The sequence below is a fragment of the Amblyomma mixtum genome, chromosome 9 (assembly GCF_055824585.1).
Source record: "Amblyomma mixtum isolate Tamu chromosome 9, ASM5582458v1, whole genome shotgun sequence".
NCBI lineage: Eukaryota > Metazoa > Arthropoda > Arachnida > Ixodida > Ixodidae > Amblyomma > Amblyomma mixtum.
Window position 1 is genome coordinate 37,135,869 of NC_143020.1, and position 7,866 is coordinate 37,143,734.

At 41.7% G+C, this 7,866-nt stretch overlaps 1 pseudogene across 1 annotated transcript; it reads left to right on the forward strand.

Moving 5' to 3' along the window:
- The first annotated feature begins 244 nt into the window (after positions 1–244).
- LOC149328758 (uncharacterized) lies at positions 245–7,544 on the forward strand (annotated as a pseudogene). The gene is made up of 7 exons (XR_016285483.1): positions 245–939; positions 3,758–3,952; positions 4,347–4,703; positions 6,036–6,256; positions 6,326–6,485; positions 7,005–7,101; positions 7,473–7,544. The product of XR_016285483.1 is annotated as an uncharacterized LOC149328758 (transcript).
- The last annotated feature ends 322 nt before the right edge of the window (positions 7,545–7,866 follow it).

A 7,866-nucleotide genomic window follows, 5' to 3' on the forward strand; every position in this document is an offset into this window, starting at 1 on the left:
AACCCTGGGATAAGAAATATGAAAAATGTGTCATTTTTGAGGATCGCTGACGAATACTGAGCTGCTGGGTAAGGTAACGACTGTGATACGAGCAAACTTTTTGCCACAACCGCCTCGCAGCTGCCGCTGGCCCGACGTCCCTAGTAGCACAGTATGTTACTGCAACGTTGCAACAACATTGCCAATGTCGTATTATGTTGCGCTAACATTCTTCAACATTAGATAATGTTCCTGCAATGTTACCAAGCAACATGCTGATAACGTTGCTCTAAAGTGGTCTTTTTCACATTTCAGCAATATTGTCAAATGATGAATAAATGTTGAACCACCTACGATGGCATTGCTATAACATTCATGCTATAGGCTAATTTTCTGCCCTCTCGGGCTATTTCTGAAGCCCAAATAGAAAAGCCGGTACCAGCTAGATCACTTCTCCTCACCATTACTACATTAATTTTTTTTTTTTGCTTCGAGCGCAAGCTTGCATGTGGTGTGCATACAGCTGGCGAGCAGTGCAAGTGTACTTAACTATGTCACACTGATGTAAAAATATATACCTGTATCGAAAATATTTCTAAACAGCTGAAATATCTGTTTTTTTATTAAGCAGGCGGTCTAAATAAAAACTGCCGAAAAAATTGAGTTCTGGTTTCACTGACGCTCTGCAGTCTAATGGCCATGGAGATCATCACAAATCCAAATCGCGGTACAGCCGAGAGCCCATTTACTTCTTCCATGCCTTCTTCCATGCGACAGCCAGCCCTGCGACACGCGCTCATCTAAAAACGTGCCACTCAGCGGCAGTCGTGTCAAAGTCCGCGTTTTTTGTTGTTCTAGCATAGTTTTTTTTTGCAGTCGCCGTGCCTGTGCTTGTTTTCTTGTAGCTTCTCTGCAGTTCAACTGAAATGGCGCAGGCTTGCTCCGAGGATGACCTCAGTGGTAAGTGATTTCTACTCATTGTTGTGCTGTAACACGTGTTGGTTGGGACAAAGCCATGCCCTTCGTGATGGTTTTAAGTGCTACATTCGTTGCATCATGAAGAGAGTGAAGCGTTCACTAAGTGAAGTGTCCATTCGGCAACGACGCCGAAGAATAGCAGAGGCTGTTCACGGCGAACTAGAAAATTGTTTGGCCGTTGTTGATAATGGTCGTGACAGCAGATTGTGCGCAACAGGAGCAGAGCAGGATCAATACGCCTTTTTGTCGCATAATGTCGTTTTATCCTCTTTATCAGTGCCAGGAGAGGACGCAGATGAAAGCCGCAGTTCCAACTTGTCAGATTTTGGCACCTCTAGCGGCATCTCTGACATAGGAAGTGCAACGTCAGACTTGTCGCGGATTTCTGACGATGACGAGTTGGTGGAGTGTGAAGATAGGATGACACCTGAGTCTGGTGCCGCTACTCAGTGTCTAGAGTACGACTTCCGTGTATGGGCTATTAATAGTAAATTGCCTCCTTCACACGTGAATTCCCTGCTTAAAGTGCTCAAGCCATACCATCCAGAGTTACCCTCGGATGCTAGAACATTGCTAAAGACGCAGAGGCATACTGACCTGGCAGTGATGACCGGTGGTCGTTACCACTATTTTGGAATTTCTCGTTCTTTGGAAGAACATGTTGCACATGTTCCTGCAGATTGTCGGACATTGTCACTCATTGTGAACGTAGACGGCCTTCCGCTCTCCCGCAGCTCGAGAAAGCCATTCTGGCCGATTATCGTGCTTGTAAAGGAAAGTTCACACTCCTCTCCATTTGTTGCTGCTCTCTATGAGGGTGACAGCAAGCCTGGAGATGTGACCTTGTACTTAAGTGATTTTGTCTCCGAAATGAGGAAGCTGCTTGAGGAGGGCCTTATGTACAATGGCAAGGTCTATGCTGTGAAAATCCATGCATTTGTGTGTGATGCCCCAGCAATGTCTTACATCAAATGCATTAAGGGCCATACAGCCTATTTTGAATGTGAAAGGTGCACTCAAAAGGGTGCATACTCTGCACTTGACAGGAAAATCATTTTTGATTGCCATGACAGTCCCTTGCGCACTGATGAAGATTTCAGGAGCTTTGCCCAAGAACATCACCACCATAGCGAGTCTCCGCTGCAGTGTTTAGGTGTTGGGATGGTCGCACAGTTCCCACTAGACTATATGCACCTGGTTTGTTTGGGAGTAATGAAGAAACTACTCGTTTGTTATTGGGCTTCTAAAAAGCCATCAGCTTCAAAAATGTCATCACAGTCAAAGCTTTATGTATCCACGATGCTTGCTAGTTTTAACTTGTATGTTCGAAGTGACATGAAGCGCAGGCCACGATCACTGCAATTTTTGGAGCAGTGGAAAGCGGTTTAGTTTAGGAACTTTCTACTGTACTATGGACCACTTGTCCTCCAAGGAAATTTGGAAAGAAAGTTTTACGACCATTTTATGAAGCTTAGTGCTGCTATTGCTATCCTTGCATGCCCAGATTACGCAGTGCACAACGTGGACTTGGCGGAGCACCTTCTTCAAGAGTTTGTAGCTGAGGCTGGCTCCCTATATGGAAAGGGGATCTATGTCTATAACGTGCACTCATTGTTGCACCTAGCTGACGATGCCAGAAGATTTGGCCCTCTTGATGACTTTTCAGCCTTCGTTTTTGAAAACTTCCTTTATAAACTTAAGACCCTAGTAAGGACGAAGGCTCGAGCTTTTCAGCAGGTTATCAAGCGCCTCAGCGAGAAACGCTTTCTTAGTAATGTTTCCACAGGTTCTCTCAATTCATACCCAAGACTGTCAGGAGAGCACTCTAGTGGACCTGTGCCACCAGGGTTTCAAGGCAGACAGTACTCTCTGCTAGAGTTTGAAGGAACTGTGCTAAAGCTTGGCAGGCTGGATAATTGTGTCCAGCTTAAAGAAGGTCATATTCTATTAGTAACTAATATGTTGCAATCGGTGTCGGGGGCCAGCATGTGTGGGCACTATTTCACAACTTTGGCTGACTTGTATTCGCAACCATTGGCGTCTTCAGAGCTCCTGGTTTTTGCTGCTAAAGACCTTTCACAAGATCTTTCTGTGTGGCCTGTTGATGAAATTAGAAATAAATGCATGTGCTTGCCAAGCGGAGGAGATAATTATGCAGTATTTCCTCTATTGCACACATGCCATGGTTTGGTCCACTGAAATGAATGGACTAAATGAGACAAGTATAGCCTGTGCTGGTATACTTGCTAATTTAAACTGTTCATTTCATTGGACCTGCTCTTCTCAAGGTCATGAGATTGAATCCTTGCCACAGTGGCTACATTTTGATGGAGTGAAAATGCGTGTGATGTCAGTGCATGTTATAAAGAACACTGAGTGGTCAAAAATTAATTGGCAGCCTTCCGCTTTTGTGTTCTAAAAAATCCATGTGCAGCTTCGAAATGTTAAACCTCTCATTCCACCATATCATTACCTGCAGTACAAGTGTAGCAGTTGCATTGCTGAATAATAGGAAAGGCAATATTTTTGGGGGATCACTGGTTGATTTCGTAAAATATAAAACTTGCCTATCAGGGTAGATAAGGCACATGAATTGATTCACAGTGACGTGAGTTTAAAGGCGGGCGAGAGGCATCATAGTGGAGGGCTGCTGATAAATTTTAACCACCAGTGGTTCTTTAATCTGCACTGACATCACTCGCCACATACATGTTTTTCACATTTCACCTTCATCAAACTGCACCCACCGTGGCTAGGATTCCATCGCATTAATTCAGTTTTCTTTGTTTTATAATTTCAGGGGGGAACACATACAGCATCGTTCTTTTTGAAGATGAAGATGAAGTTTCCGTCGTGCCCACTTCGTGGATTTCAGAAAACACAGTTAGGTGGCCACCATTTAAGAGCACCGCAAAGATAACTACTGCCATCAAAGAGCAACAACCACCATCAAGCGACTGGACTAGCTACAGATGTCGAGTGTTGTGGACATGTGGTAAGCTTCTTGCCCAAGTTTCTAAAAACATGTTCAAGTTGGTAGCTTAAGTTCGTGTACTATCAGTAAGATCAGTAAATTTTTGGCAGTATTGTTAGCTAAACTTTGAGCTTGAAAGTTATCTTCGTTGAACCTTATAATTAAGGTATCTACAATTTGTTTACTCTTAGTACCAGAACTGGTTGCTTTTGTATTGAAACTAGTGAAGGTGGCAAATTTTGAGTAGATGAATATACTAAACATTAATTTGGACATGTCATTTTTATATTATGCTGTTATTTCTTTCACCACTCAGTATTCAACAGTTCTATAAATTTTTTGTTTGTCTTTTTAAAACTAGTGCTTTGCATTTCATTTCTTTTTGGGCAATAAATATTACATTCATTCTTTTTAGGCAGCTATGAAAGTGCAAGACAGAAAGAGCAGCAAGCAGAATTCACATCAGATTTGGCCTCGGATGTTGAAGCAATTCAGCAAAGGCGGAAGAGGCGGCCACCAGCGCGCCTGGAGTCTTCAGATGAAGAGAGCATCGACTTTCCTGTTCCTCTACGAGGACAGTGCTTTAATTCTTCGCAACAAACTGCGAAGTTTGTTTCACGACCACCACCGCCAAATATTGTGAAATTTTCACGGTTCAAGCCCCAGTCACTTGCTTCACAGGATCCCCAGATACAAAAGGCCTCACCTAGCCGGGAACTGGCTTTAGATGATGGCGATTCTTTTGCTGAAAAAAGGAAGCTTGACCAAAATGGTAGGGGCTGCTGTCAGCCTTTGGAATCATTTATTATGCTTGCGACATGAGTTGCAGGTCGCAAGAATTTGTCCAACTTTATGTACAGTCTGGTCAGGTGCTTTTTAATTCTGTAAAGGTTATAGAAGGGCTATAGTTGATTATTTCATAAGTGGAGCGTATAGATAAACGACAGCAAACCTTTATTTCTGGCCGCCATACAGGGAAGGTGCAGGTTGCATGATCATGCGAATGTTTCTACATTAGGCACTTTATAGACAGTGTTGCTCTAACATTGCCTTACTGAATGTGTTTAATCTTGGTGATGCATCTGTTGGTGTCATATGCAGGTGCCTGCCGCATTTTTGAGCTTTACCGTAGTAGGATACAATTTTAAAAAGAAGTTGGTAACACTGGGCCATGGTTCACATTCTCTATATTACTCTGCTGGCCAATCAGTACAGTAAATGAGAGCAGCTTTTAGTGTTTTACTTTATCAAGCAAGCATGAGCATCAAAATTCTTGGTCTTATAATTTCGTCTGGTGATTAGCTTCTTGTTTAGGTCACAAAAGCTTTAACAGTTGACTAATTTTTTTGCAGTGGAATTCGGTGTGGGGGTCCCAAATGTGGGCGGAGCTTCACTGCACTTAGGTTGCATCCAACCATGGTGTTACAATTTAGCATGGAAAAGTTGGTCTGTTCAGTTGTAGCAGCCACATGATCACATATTGGTCATTGCCATAAGTTAATCTTATTTAATTTTATTCATTTACTTAAATATTCTACAGCTCCATGTGGAGCTATAGCAAAAGTGAGAGTGGAAAATAAATAGTAAGTCTTCAAAGTGCAATAGGTCTTTAATTTATTTCAGTGCGTTTACAAGCAAATATGTTCACTGTTATTGTAGATCCCCTAAATTTAGTCAATACTTTTTGGGAAAACGCACTTATGTTAACAGCAGAATATTTGCATATGTTTAATTCACCATTTTTAAGTCTGACTGTTGAATAATTTGTTTTATATCTGCATTTCTTATAACTTTCATTACAGCACCAGTACTCTGGCTGTGTTAAGGATCCTGTGAAGTTACGTGTACATGTTTCTGCATGGTGTTCTTGTATTGGAAATGCAAAGTGTTATTCATGCAACTTAACTTAGGCCCTTTGCAGATTATTGGTTAAAGAAAGAAATGGCAGGAATCCTTTATTTAACTGTTACTACTATTTCTTAGGTGGATTGCTTTGCTTGTAGAAAGAATGAAGACATACTTAGGTTACTGCTTACATAAGAATAAAACCATTACAGTGAAATGTTTTAGCTTGGTCAAGTTACTTTTCTCTTCTTTGTTTTAGCCATGCTTGGAAAGTTGCTCAAGGAGGTGAAGGGAATAAGAGCTCAGGTAGATGGCCTGGAAAAATCCATCCAAAGGATAGAGCAAGCCATCACAGAAAATAAACAACCGTGTGCACAACCTGTCAGCAGTGCCATTCTTGAACTGCTTCCCCTGGCAACTCATCAGAGTCTGGAAGAATTGGAGTGGCAGCTTCATGATTAAAAAAACAGGACAGACCTCGTAAGTTAAATTTTTGCTCTGCAAGTACACATGCATGAAATTTTATGTGGATGTCTTTTTTTTTTCTAGATGGCCCATTTATCGCGAATCGGTGGCACATCAGTGCAAGATTCTGTACGCAAAATTATGCGGAAATGCATGTGTGACACGTTGGCCCAGGACTTTTCTCTGACTGGGAGAAAAGGAAAAAGGCCATTTATTGGGCTATACCTGCTCCAAGTCCTCACAGGTGCTATATTTATATATTTATTTATTTATTTATACAGAATACCCCTAAAGGCCCTCGAGAGGGTATTACATAGGGGGGGGGGGCACAGGCAATTGAACAGAATAAAAGAAAAACCACAAATATAAAACAAACAACAAAAGCACAAATAAGACACACTGGATGACACACAAATAAGACACATGAGTATCTCTCATGTATAGCATGCATACGCACATTCGCATTTCAGCATGCCATGATTTTTAGCTGTCAGTTAACAATGCATAGGCTTGAAGCACTGAATGCATTTCCTGTGTAAGGAACATAAGCAGTATATTTTTTTTATACTGATAGCATGGGCTTTTCCTGGCATGCCATCACCCTGCTGGTTTTGTGCTTTGCCTATTATAGCGAAGGGTGATGAGGCCGTTGTTCAGCACAAGCCGTGAGGCTTTCTCTTATCTTACTTTAACCCTCTTCTCCAAGCCAACCAATGTAGCCTTGTCTTTGATGATTCATTCATTTTTTTCATTTGTTTTTCAGAAACGCTGAAAAGCAATTTCGCACAGGCCACGGAGTCACAAATACATCTTTCGATTGCCGAATGGCTCCGTTATGCACCATCAAGACAGAAGAAACGGTAAGAGACAGTTCAGTACTTTAATGATTGGCAGTTATAGATCAGCAATTTAGAGGCGCCAACACTAAATATTTCCTAATAAATATGTGCATTTCATTGCATGCATTACTGGAGCTTAAATAACCTCTGGTTTTAAGTTGGGGGCAGACAAAATAGGAAGTGTTTTGTTAATTTGGAAGATATCTTAGTGCAAGTATATATGTTTATTTTACTTTTCCTCATCCTTGATCCATATTTTTGAGCAGTGTCAGCAACCTGCACTTAATGTTGCACTTTTTGTTGTTAGAGGTTTTGCTATTGGAAGTGTGTCCACCAAGATGCTTATGATAGAAAATTTTTGGTTCTTTACATATTTATTTATTTTTTTGCAGGGATGCAGCTTCGCCTTTGATGTCATGAATCAGACCATCATCCTGAGCAGCTGGAGGCCACCAGGGGACAAGGGGACAAGAAGTTTCTAGATGTGCTGAATTTTTGAGGCAAATGTTGACAGTACTTTAAATTTGTAGTTTTCCAGCGCAACGGCACATGGCCAAAGAAGGGAGGAAGGAGACTTGGAAGAAAACAGTGCAGCAACAGGGACAAGACAGAAGACTGTACAGGTGCTGACTAGCAACTGAAGGTTTATTGAAAAGGAACACATAAAATATACTCCCTTTACAACCTAGAGCACGCATGGTCTACACCAACAACTCTGATAAGCTGTCAGCTTCAGTTTTGGTGGTCAGCTACAACAGTTCGCAGTGATGAACGAGGACGGATGGG